Source organism: Macaca mulatta, chromosome 9, assembly GCF_049350105.2.
Source record: "Macaca mulatta isolate MMU2019108-1 chromosome 9, T2T-MMU8v2.0, whole genome shotgun sequence".
In the NCBI taxonomy this organism is placed as follows: domain Eukaryota; kingdom Metazoa; phylum Chordata; class Mammalia; order Primates; family Cercopithecidae; genus Macaca; species Macaca mulatta.
Genome location: NC_133414.1, coordinates 142,825,274 through 142,837,578, shown reverse-complemented (window position 1 = coordinate 142,837,578; position 12,305 = coordinate 142,825,274). Strand labels below are relative to the sequence as shown.

At 51.6% G+C, this 12,305-nt stretch overlaps 1 long non-coding RNA gene across 1 annotated transcript; it reads right to left on the bottom strand.

Annotated features, from left to right (window-relative positions):
• Positions 1–5,941: 5,941 nt before the first annotated feature.
• Positions 5,942–9,502, bottom strand: LOC144331453 (uncharacterized). The gene is made up of 3 exons (XR_013398516.1): positions 8,427–9,502; positions 7,403–7,462; positions 5,942–7,292 (listed from the first exon to the last, which is right to left on the bottom strand). It is a non-coding gene; the product is annotated as an uncharacterized LOC144331453 (long non-coding RNA).
• Between the last annotated feature and the right edge of the window lie 2,803 nt (positions 9,503–12,305).

Sequence of the window (12,305 nt, the reverse complement as noted above, 5' to 3'; positions counted from 1 at the left end):
CCAAATCCAGCCCTACGTATAGAGGAATCTCAGCTTGAGGGCCCCTCTTGGGGGTGGCAAGGGAGGCTTCAGACCATGTCCAGGAGCCATGGCTATGTGGCAAGACCACCAGGACCCCCTGACCCCCGGGAAATGAACTAAGACCTTCCTTGGGCATCCCAGCATTGGTGGTAGGAGGAGTGGGTTAGGGGAAAGGGGAGCAGGCCAGGGATTGATGCCCGTGGATGCTGATGTGACCATTACTGGGATTAATAGGACCAAGAGACTGGTGACTGCAGACACATCTGTGCTGGCTCACATCACATACGTGAAGAAACAGAAGACAGCAGAGATCCGGTGACATGCTAGGCACCATCAGCTCCTGGATTCAAACCCACCTTCATCCAGCCACACAGCTGGGCTTTCAGCTTCTCAGTCAGGGAGAGAAGAGCTGAGCTCTACACGCAGCTTCTCTCTTGCACACTTGCCCTACTGAGCAGTCTCCTGGGTCTTAGCATGCATGAAAAAAATGTCCAAGTCTCTAAGTACCAGAAGTTTACAATTTAAAAGATGTGAGGGTGATGACAGAAAACTTTTCAGCATTCTAAGTCCCCACCCCTTTCCAAGCACATTTGAGAGACCAGATACAACTCCTGACCTCCCAGGTGTAAATGACACATGGCTCCTCGGTTTTGGATGCCGTTCCTGCACCCACCTGGCCTCCCCACAGTCCTCTCTGAGGCTGACACTCTTGGATGCTCCTGAAGCCTGCAGAATGAGGCCGCACTGCAGTGCCAGCACTGCCAGCCCGACTCTGACTCTCAGCATTGTCCTGCACAGGCTCTCCACAGGGCTGCTCCATGCTACACCCTTCATGCTGCCCCTCTGAGAGATTTTAATCCAGTGGGCAGGCAGGCCCAGGAATCTGCATTTTACCATTGAGTGATTCCGTAGCCATCATCTTTGGAGATCACAATTCATCATGGAAAGCTGTAATCACATGATGCTGTGTGCACCAGCCCCAGGAGTGAAGGCTGCAGAGAGCCCAGCCTTGGCCATCACATTTGCCTGCTAGCCTCTGCAGACCTCTGCCCTGCAGCCCAGGATGCTAGGGCATCCCTGACCTTCCTCTTGGATGGTCCAACTGAGAGCCGCTCCAGGTGAAGATTCCCCCAACCCCTGCTGCACCCCCTGCAGATCCTGCCACCCAACAGGGAGGGGCCAGGGTCACCTCACCTCAGCTGATCTGATAGAGTAAAAGTGCAGGTTTCCCACCTGGGTATTGCTGGGAGCCGTCCACTGTGTCCCTGCCTCCTGGAGGGAGCCAGAGCTCTGGGATGTGTGGGTACCTGCTTTTGCTAGGAAGGTTTTGCTCATTTGGGCAGGTGAGGCCAAATTGTCCTGGGTTCTACACGAGGCCTGCCTTCTGAAAAGATTTCCGGGCCTGCCCAGGAGCATGTTTCCCAGCAGAGAATCTGGGTTTCTGGAACAAGCCCCATAAGAGCTACAGAAAAAGAGTTCCAGGGCTGCACCTGCCCCAGGCCTGCCAGATCCCTTGCTTCCCTCCCAACCAATTAGTTCACCGGCCCTGGGTGACCCCTCCAATCTCCCTTGGGATGAGATGGGAGCCTACCATGGCTGGCCCTAAGTCTGGGCCCAGCTTCCCTTTGGTTCTGTGTAGACAGAAAGTTTAGAGTGCACCCAGGGAAGATGGCCTTTGGGCCACACAGGCCTGGCCCTGAGCTGACTGGTGCAGAGCCTGACACAGGTGGCACTAGGTAAATGCTGGCTCTATACCCTTTTGTTGCCGCACATGGCTTGGGGAAGCCCAGGCCCCTCCAGTCTGCCCTGAGTGTTGATGTCTTGCCTTCGAGAGGCCTTCCTCCAATCCTGTGGCAAAAGCAGCCACACAGACTGTACATAAAGTCAAACATGGCTGCAGGTGACCAATCCCCTCTACATGTTTTCAATCCAGGTATCATTTGCTATGTGTTTACTGACCCAGGGATTAGATGGAATCACTTAGGAAAAATGTTTAGAAGGAGAAGATACAATTCAGTGAACATAAGTCCTGTGATCAACTGCCACCTTCCTTATTCTCTCCTTAAATTCTAGGTTCAGATTCTGTTTCCTGATCATCCCCTACTCATTCTGAAATGTAACTTTAATGTGATGGGAGCAGGAGAGGTGTGCAAGAGACACGTGCTGGAGGGAGCCTGCGGGGCATCTCTGTAAAGGGATGGAATTTTTTAGCTGAATGGAAATGTGCTGGAATTCACGATTCCTGCCCAGTGATCACCAGGCAATTTCTAGCAAGCTATGCTGCAGAACACACCGTATTTGATGTGGTTCGCGTGTAATTAGAAATCTGTGAGAGCTGCATTGATTCTTGAAGCAGAATAGCCCACATCTGCTGTTAGTCATGCACCATATTCGCTCAGCAGCTGATGATAACCTGATGACACCCATAAATATGGTAACATTGGCATAAAACCTTGTGCAGGTTGTCGTTGAAGTGCAGTGGTCAAAGCCAGTTACCTGTAAACCTTCTGTGGCTTGTTTGCATCCATCACCCATGTGCTGGGGGGAAGAGCGTCCCCCAAAATCCATTTACATCTAGCGCCTCAGAATATGAACTTTAACTGAGAAGGTCTTTTCCGAAGCCATTAATTAAGATGAACTCACACTGAACTAGAAGAGGCTGTAAGTCCAATCATGTGTGTATTCATAAGAAGACGAGAGGAGGACACAGGGAAAACGCCATGTGACAGCAAAGGCAGAAAGTGAAGGGACAAGCCTGTAAGCCAAGGACCCCAGCAACAATGAGGAGCTGGGAGAGGCGAGGAGTCATCCTCCCCTAGAGCCCTCGTGGGGAGCGCAGTCCTGTAGACATTGTAAGTTTGGACTTCCAGACTCCAAAAGAATGACAGGAGAAACTTTCATTGTTCTAAGGCACCTGGTGCTCGGTCATTGGTCCTGGCAGCCCAGGAAGCTGACACACCCAGCCAAAGAGGTTTGTCCTACTCTGAGGGCTGGTGGAAGAGGTCACCCTCCAAGGACCAGTGTGGTCATTGGCCTGCACAGAGCAGGATCCTGTTTAGGATAATGTCTTTTCCCTTCACCACATTCTTCTATATTTTAACATGTGTCATGTGGAAACATATCTGATTGTGTTGATTTTTTAAAGATTTATAAATAGTTTGCTATCTTCCCAATGTTGGCAAGTGGAAAAGGCTAGAATCACTTCTGATCACCATGAAGCAAATGTTTGTTATTTGGGGACTCGTGATGTTCGCAGCTGAAGAAGGAAAAACCATGAAGTGTTGGATGACTCCAGGGTGAAGAGGACCTGTCTGAGAGTTGGAGTGCAAGTAGCTTTCTTACTTGCAAAGAAATATTTGGGGAGATGCAGTGGCAACACTACTTCCCTGGAAGGAAAATTCCATGATAAACCAGGACCTTGGTTGGATCCTGTGTGTCCACTCAGGGCCACAGGATGAAGGGATTGGGGCATCTGGTGGATGGGGCACCTGGGTTCTCAGTAGAGCCAGACCCCTGCCTGGGCAGGAGACCTCTGCCAGCTTTGACATTCTAAGATCAATGCCAGGGAGCAGGTCTCCTGGCCTCATGTCCCCAGACTCAGTGCCAAGCCTCACTCTCTGAGGGACACCTAGAAAGTATGTTCCCATGAAGGTGGCCTCAGGTGGCCACACCAAGGGCCTAGTACATAATGCCAGGGGTTTCTCGTAGGAAGCCCAGCAAACCCCAAAATGTGCAAATTCACACTTGTGATAAATGCAGGGTCAGATAAGACTTTTAGCCACCATCCCCAATGCAACTTTTTAAAAAAGCAAAACAAAGAAATTTCAAAAACGTAAAGATCGAAGCTCTGATTTGGTGCTTCCTTTGTACTGGACACAGGAGTCTCAAGCCCAGTCCTACAGGAAGGTGGGCGTGCAGGTGCATCTGTGGCTGCCCAGGGCAGGAATGGGTCTGGAGGGCCTGGGGGCAGATGGCACCCCTGGAAGGTAAGAGTCACAGTGCCCTGAGTTCTCTCTGTGTCCTGGGGTGCCGGTTCTCATGCCCTCGGCGCGAAGCGTTGTTCTGTACCTGGGCAGGGCTGCTGCTCTCTGGCCTGTGGGTGCTGGCTGCAGTTGGGCTGGGCATAGACCTGGTGTCCACCAGGATGGAGGGCCATCAGGAAGCATAGAGGCTTGTTGAACTCATGCTGGTGAGAAAAGTGACAGGTGTCAGGCTAAGTCCTAGGCAGGGTGTTGATCTTCAAAGATGTGCCCGTGTCCAAGCACAAGGCAGCCCAGACCCTCCCCCTCACCAAAAACTGGGTGTTTGTGGTACCTGTTCTTCCCAACAGGCCACTGGATTAATCATCCAAGGACCATGTTGTTTTGGCTGCAAGAAGTTTTGCCCTGGCATTTTGCTCTTAAATTCGGCTAACTTTTTATCCATACCTAACCATGCTGATCCTTGTACAGAAAGCAAGTTGCAAAGAGGCTCACATGTACACCTGACCAGGGGCCCGTCTCCCACGTGGGATCACAAAGACTCAGTGCCCAATTATTCTCTGATGCTTTTAGAAATACTTTGATGGATTCAGAGCTAGAAAGTGTTTGCTCTCTCCCCTTTAGAATGGCAGCCTTTCTGATATTAGCCAAAATAGGAAAAAAGAAGGATGGCGTGGCTTATGTCCCCTTGCTGCAATTTCTACTACCATCAAGGAATTTGTTACCACTATTGGAAGAATTATGAAGATGCTCAAGAAAATAAGCTGTTAAGAAAAGGCATTTAGGTATAATAAAATGAAAGGCAGTGTTTCTTCTTGCCAAAGGAATTATGCAAAGGGACATAAAATGCGGTGTTATGGCTGGAACGTTCTAGCTAACATTTCCTGCTCAGCGATGACATGAGGACGGCTAGAAAGGAGTAGAAAAACAAGCTGAGTATGGACTCAACTACAACCTGACATTTTTCAAGGGACAGTGGGCCTCCCTTCACCCGTGCCTGAACTCTGAGGAGGATGCTCAGTGTCCTCAGGAGCAGCTGATGCACACCAGGGAGCAGCGGCTGCATCGGCAGAATTGTTAGGAAACTCTGTGTTGCCTACATTTGTTCTTTTCTCTGTAAACCTGGAATCAGTAAGCTTTCCAGGGCCATCTTTCTGTTGGTTTTGGGGGAAACGGGTTAAAACAATGAGCCCAAAGAACTTCCTGAACCCAGGAGGCAGAGGTTGCAGTGAGCCGAGATCACGCCACTGCACTCTAGCCTGGGCGGCAGAGTGAGATTCCATCTCAAAAACAAAAAACAAGACCAAACAGACAAAAAACAATGAGCCCAAATTAGCTCACTAAGTGTGTGCTTTAAATGAAAATAACCCTTGGGAATCCACATGGGAAGTGGTAATAAGGGATAGGGCTGGTCAGCCAGGAACGGATTTTAGCAAGCTGGGTCCTAGTTGACTTGACTTTTTCATCTTTCAGCATTTGCTAATTTTGTCAAAAGCTTCTTTTCCTTGGGTAAGATTAGACCCAGTGACAACGACTGACCAGAGACAGCTGCCCGGGGTCATGGCCCGGGGACCCCGAGCAGATCTGCCCAGCAGAGGTCGGAGCACCAGCCTCTATGGTAAGACAGTTTTCACTGCGCTCACTCGATTAATCAAATCAGCTCAATCCATACGCGCAATTCTTAATATATATGAATTGATCCTACGTGTTGTAAGCAAACACGGACACATTCAGCTCCTTATTTACTTAGCCCTGATCTAAATAACGATGTGCTTTTTTGCTGACATCTTCTGACAATTAAGTCTTTTTTTATTTTCTTTTGTCCAAGAAATGTCTCTAGAGGTGAACAGATCTGAATTCATTTCACATTTTCAGCATGGATTCTTTTTATTTCTTGCCTTAAAAAAAGAAAGACAAAAACAATGAACTGTGCACTGTAAATAAGGAGAAAGGAAATCCATTTTTTTCTGATGATAATGCTTAAACCTATTTCCCTTGATGAAACTCTTATGGTAATACACAAGCCCCATTATAAATACATTTCTCGTATTTTATGCATCTGGTTCTAAAGTTATAATATTTACCATGCACCAACACAAATTCCATCATCACATTCATGAGTAAGCTTGGTTACACAAGAAATGGCACAAACACAAACAGGAGTGAAGAAAACAAAGACGAGAATGAGGAGCTGCAGGAGGTGCCACCCTGACGTCAGGGCACCTGCTAGCGCAGGGGCTGCCTCCAGGGGGGTGGGTGGGAGCAGGCTGTACCCTTCTGCCTACCCCCCAGGCCTCACACTGGGACTTTCCCACCTTCCCTCCGCTGCTCTGCAGCAGGACTGAAATGACCACAAGCGGCATTTACCAAGGCACCTGCCTGACCTCTCATTCTGCCACCTCTGATCTCCTGCTGTGGTCTCCACTGGGAAGAGCCAGCCTGGGGCAAGAGGGCAGAGGAGCTTGGTCCCTGGCACAGAACTAAGAAGGACAAGGAGCAGGAGATTCAGTTGGGCAAACGGAGCAGCATGTCTTCCACGAGCCTGTTCATCTTTTCAGCCTAGGCCATCCTCTAAGGACCCACAAGAGTATCTTAACCAGGCTCCTGTGGCTCTGCAGGTACCTGGAGCACCCTGGGCTTCACTGTCAGCATCTGCTGTGTGGGCTGAGCACAGGGACTGGTGCTACATTCTCTACCAAGGCCCTGGATGGTCCTACAGGGCTTCTCTGAACTTTCCTTTTTATCCAGAGGTCCCAGGAAGAATCCCAGCCTCACATCTCACTAGAGATTGTTGATGCCTTTGAAAGAATGAAGGTTCCCCTATACCCCTGACAAACCAGGAAGCCTTTGGTGCCAGCGCTTTGCTAAAACTGCTTTGCTGTGGCCCCCCAAGGAAGGCTGAATGGCAGTGGGACTCTGCCAGCATCTGGCCACATATGGAAAGGAAGTGGGTATGGAGGAGAGGAAGCCAGAGAGATGACAAAGCATGTTTGGAAAGTACATGTTCTCCGAGTATCTGTGACACCTCCCTACCTGCCTTGATCCTGTCTTCCCACTCCACGGTTGTTTAGGATAAACTCAGAGGGCTTTTCTCTTCTGTTTCCGACCAAGGACAATGCATCTTTGAAAACGGGTTTGGAGTTCTGAAGTCCTGTTTTGAAATCCAGGGAAATTCCCTTTCTTCATCTCAGCAGCCCCTGCCATGTAACTGGTCATTCTGTCTCAACTCAGCACGGCTTCGTGTTGCATAGTTAATAATTGCTGTGCATGGGGCTTCTCAATGTCAATCACCTGAGGAAGAAAGCAGTTGCCAGGGATTAGTGTGGCTCAGGGAGCAGATCTGTAATTAGACTTAACACTCTCCATCAGCTCTGAAACCCAGTAAATCCCACAGGACTCACCACAAGGGACCATGTGGCATCCACGGCGAGTCAGCCCACTGTGACTGCAGCTGACGTGCCCTGGGGAAGAGGAGGCAAGGTGTGCAAGGGGCCTAAAGGGCACAGCTTACTCCACATGCATCCGGAGCATGGCTGCAGTCGGGATGCTGTGTCGGCCCATGAGGTTGCAGGTCTGAGTGCACAGACTGTCCTAGAGGGCTCCCAGCTTATCCAGTGAGACAAAGAGATAGGCTGGTCGTTGCTATGCAAGGCTGCTGGGTGCAGGTCAGCAGGGCAAGCAGAGGCCGTAAACCATATTCCAAGTGCTTAGAAGGTAAAAGTCAGGCTAAAAAATTGCTAATATAATACGTTCATCTTCTGACCCTAGCAAATATACTTCACAGGACAGCATTGAAAACCACGTGTGAATCTATTATCTGGATAGCACTGACAGTTGGCAAAATATCAAAGATGATAAAATTAATCATCATTGCATGTGTCTGAATTCTGTGCTGATTGCCTGGTGAAATCTGAGTAATAAAATGAAGACACAAATTCCATAAAACAGAAGCTATCAAACCATTTTGTTTGCTTTCATTTCAGCAAAATGTCTAATTATTAGGTAATTAAGGAGCACTTTAGAGCTTGCATTTTTCTTTAGAACTTGTATATTTGACAGTAATATTATACAGAATTAAAAATAAAATTCACTGGCATTCAAAAAAACTTGAAAATTTATCAGAAATTAAAATAAATATAAAATTTCAAAAAGTATAATTATTTAATGCATTGCAACACTATTTTTTCAAGATAGTCAAATATCTATTAACATTGGAACACAAAATAGAAATTATAATTAAGAAATATGAAACTATTACCAATAAATTATTAAAATAAATCTGAATTTTCATTACTCAGTATCCATCCAGTTGACCAGATAAAGAACTGATATCATGCTTCATTCAGACCCCTTCTCCAACTATACAGATTTAAATTTAAGAGCATTAAGGAAGATTTAGTATGGAAGAACGTTGCTCAGTCACACCTTCTCCAACAGCTGCAAGTTCTGTGCAAATTCACGGGCATCTGCAGGGGGAGGTCTGTGCCACAGCTGGAGAGGGGTATTGTGGTTGGCAAGAGGTGCCTGCAGGCCTGTGCTCCCAAGGAAGTCTTGGCAAGCTCCCCACGTGGTACAGCCCCTTCCCAGAGTCCTCTCCCATGGCTGGGATCCTCTGTGCCTGAAGGAGCCGGGAGCAGGGGTGTCCTGTGTGCGGGGGCCTTGGACTCCTTTGCTGTGTCCTGCAGACAGTCCCCCTGTGAGAAAAGCCCAGGGCAGGCGACAGACCTTAGGACACAGGAGAGAGAACCCACCAGTCTGAAGAGATGAAGCCAAGAGGGAGTCAGAAGAGGGCAGGGAGCAGGGGGACAGGAGAGAGGCATGCTGTGAGAGAGGGCCAGGAGAGGGGCCCTGCCAGCAGGAGCGGCCCCAGAGCTGCAGCCCAGTGTGGGTGTGGGGCGTTGGGAAATGAGGCCAGCCAGGGTGGCAGGGCCACCTGCTCCTAAGAACTCAAATGTCCCCAAGAAGGTGCGGGGCGCTCATCACAGGAGACAGTGGAGTGTTGAAGGCCTCTGGGGACGTCAGCTGGGGGATGGTGCAGGAGCCTGTGGGTGGCTCCTTATAGGGTGGATGTCCTGGCACATCCTCCAGCCTCCATTAGGTCCTGTCTGCTTCCTGCCTCCTCTGTCCCCTTCATGTCCCTTGTCCTCACCTCACCCCTCTCACCCTTCATGTCCTCTTATTTGTCCTTCTCAATTATCAGGAGCAAGAGGCAGGGAATCTCCACTGCTCACACTCCCCTCAGCAGACCCGCCCTGGCTCTGCCTCTCCCAGAGTGGGATTCCCCAGCTGGGACACGTGCCCTGCACCTCCAAGGGCAGCCTCACTCCTGAACAAGTTTGGCCTCTGCTTGGTGGCTCAGCACAAGTAGGTGTCTCAGCTTTGGGGCCCTCAGTCCCCACAGCAAACCCCAAGTTCTCAGGCCCACAGCCCTCCCCCTCTCACAGACCCTCCCAACTACACTCACAGGGCAGTCATTGGGGGCTCAGCCCTCTGCCCACTGCCAGCAGAGGGGACGGACACACTGTCCCCCTTTCAACTCAGGATGCCATCAGGGCCAGCAGCGTCTGCTCACCCAAAGGACTTCAGTGCTAGAAAATCACAACTGAGAGACTGAGGGAGGCTACACTGACGTGCTGAGGGAAGCAGCCAGGGGTGGCTGGGCAGGGTGCAGATGGCTGGAAGAGGCACCTGAACTTCCTCCCCAACCCTGGGGCCCTGCCCTCATCCCATGACGAGAGCTCCTATGAGGCAGAGGGGGGCGCACTTCGCAATTCCTGGGGTGTGCCTGCAGCAATTCCTGGGGTGTGTCTGCAGCAATTCCTGGGGTGTGCCTGCAGAAATTCATGGGGTGTGCCTGCAGCAATCCACGGGGTGTGTCTGCGGCAATTCCTGGGGTGTGCCTGCAGCAATTCCTGGGGTGTGTCTGCAGCAATTCATGGGGTGTGTCTGCAGACTGGCACATGATGGGCTTAAGTTTTAAAATCATTCCATTTTCATTTTACTTTGGGTTGGATAATCCCAATTTTTGAAAGCTGCTTTCAGCCATTCCAAGAATTTAGTTGAAGTGGGTGGATTCCCCTCCCAGCCTGTCTAGAGAGCCCACACGCAAGTAGAGTAACCTGGAAACTATCACGTTCCTCTGGTCGGCATTCCTTCTGTGCACCCGATCCCCTCCACTATGAAGGGGACCCAGCTCTGTCCTGCCAAGGGGGCACTCTGGAAAGCACTGGGGCGGGGGGGAACCGTTTCCACCATCCCCAAGGCTTAGCAGGTCCAAATCTGTCCTCCCGACCTTGCCCAGGCAGCGCCTAGGACCCCAGTCCACGTGGGTCATGGCCTTCAAAGCTCAGCTGGGGTTCGGAGCCCTGGACACTGGGACCCTGGCAGCCCTTGGTCCACCCCTGGCCTCCAGAACCACTGTGAAGCAGGCAATGGGCAGCCCAGGGGCCACCACTGACCATGGGGCACATGTGCCAGGCATGGTGGGCAACCCAGGCCACGCAAACAGCCCCACAGGTCAGGAGACAGCTTCAGTATAATTTCCCAAGGGCCTGGGACTAAGGGCAGCGTGGAACGTGGGGCTACCCAGGGCCTCCGGCAACTTTGCATGCATCCTGTGCATGCAGACAGGGAGAAATCTCAGCAAAGCAGGCTGGCACCTCCTTGGGCAGGGCCCTCTGCAGGTTTCACTGCTCTGTGCAAGGCTCTAAGACACCAACCACATCAAGTTCTAGGAAATGGGCCCAAGCCTGTGACCTTCCAAGAGGGAGGCGGGGCTGGAAATAAGACACAGCTGAGTAGAGGCTGTGAGCAGCCCCTCCTGTCTGGGGCCAGAGAGCAAGTGCCCAGCATGGGCACATCTGGCTTGAGCAGGCCTCTGAGGTGGACATGGGCATGGCTGGGAAAGGCAGAGTTGATGCCCTCATGCCCTCCTCATGCCCCCAAAACCAGCTCCTCCCAGCCAAGGTGGCCTCAGCACATCCTCCAAAGTGCCCAGGAAAAAGTCCATGTAATCATGGAGCGCAGCTCCCCCGTCCCAGGACTCTGGAACCCTGATACTCAGTGTGCCCCGACCCTCATCAGCAGCCCATGCACCTTTGTTTTAATGCAGAATCTGGGGCTGGCCCAGCTCCCAGGCAAGGTGTAGACACAGCAGTGTCTGACTGTGCCCTCCAGGATGCCTGAGGAGTCCCCCCACCCTCATGGCCTCAGCAGGCAGAACCCGGCGCAGCAGAGACGCATTTGCCTCTGCATGGAAACCTCTGCAGAGCCTGGGGCTGGGGTCACTGGTGCTCAGAGAGGGGCCTGCCACCTGGAAAGCAAAGCGAGACCCACAACATGGCATCTGCTTCTCAAAAGGTGTGGAAAGCACTGCAGGACCACAGGTGATAAGAACCCGTGAGCAGGCGGGGTCCCAAGGTGCTGCTCTGCTGGTGACAGTGCAGAGGAGGGAGGGCCCGAGATGGCTCCCTCAGGGGGAGGTTCAAGGCTGAGGAGAGGGAGAGTGGGACAGAGGGGACTGAAGGGGAGCTTCCCTCACTCTGGTGATCCAGCACCAGGTGACCTCCAAGTCCTCAGCATGGAGGCCAGTTGGGCTCCTTCTGAGCATGGCAGGAGCCTTGTCCTTGCTTGGAGGAATGGGCAGTCCCTCTCTGTGCCCTGCGTGCCCACCTGTCTCCTCATTTCCAGGGCGGTGTCTGTGTTCAGGCTGTCCGGGCCAGGGCAGCTTCTGACCCGCATCTTTGCAGGGCCCGGTGTCTCCACTCTCGGCTAGTTCAAGAGAGGGCTTCTCCCCAGGCTGGGTGATCTGTTTCCCTGGGACCTGCAGAGTTGGGTTGGGAAGTGGGGTCCAGGCAAGTCTTGCCTGGTGGGGAGGCAGTGAGGGATCAGGTCACACTGCTCTCAGAAACCAGGGAGGTTGCGCTGGGAGCTCAGGCTCTGGAACCAAAACTCCTGGCTCCAAACTCTGGTGCTGCCGTCCTGTGGGATTTGGGTAAGTTGCTTGGCATCATCTGTCTCAGTCTGTTCTTGCTGCTGTAACAAAATACCTTAGACTGGGGGGATGTATCCATAATAGAGATTTATTTCTCCCAGTGCTGGAGGCTGGCAGTTGCAGTACCTGGTGAGGGCTGCTCTCTGCTTCCAGGATGTGTCCTCCAGAGGGGACAAACTGTGTCCTCAGGAAGGGCAGAGGAGCAAGAGGACCAGCCAGTTCCCTCCAGCCCTTTTGTAAGCACCATTCCCGTCCCTGAGGGTGCAGTCCCCACGGCCTAATCACCTCCCAAAGACCCCCTCTTAATACTG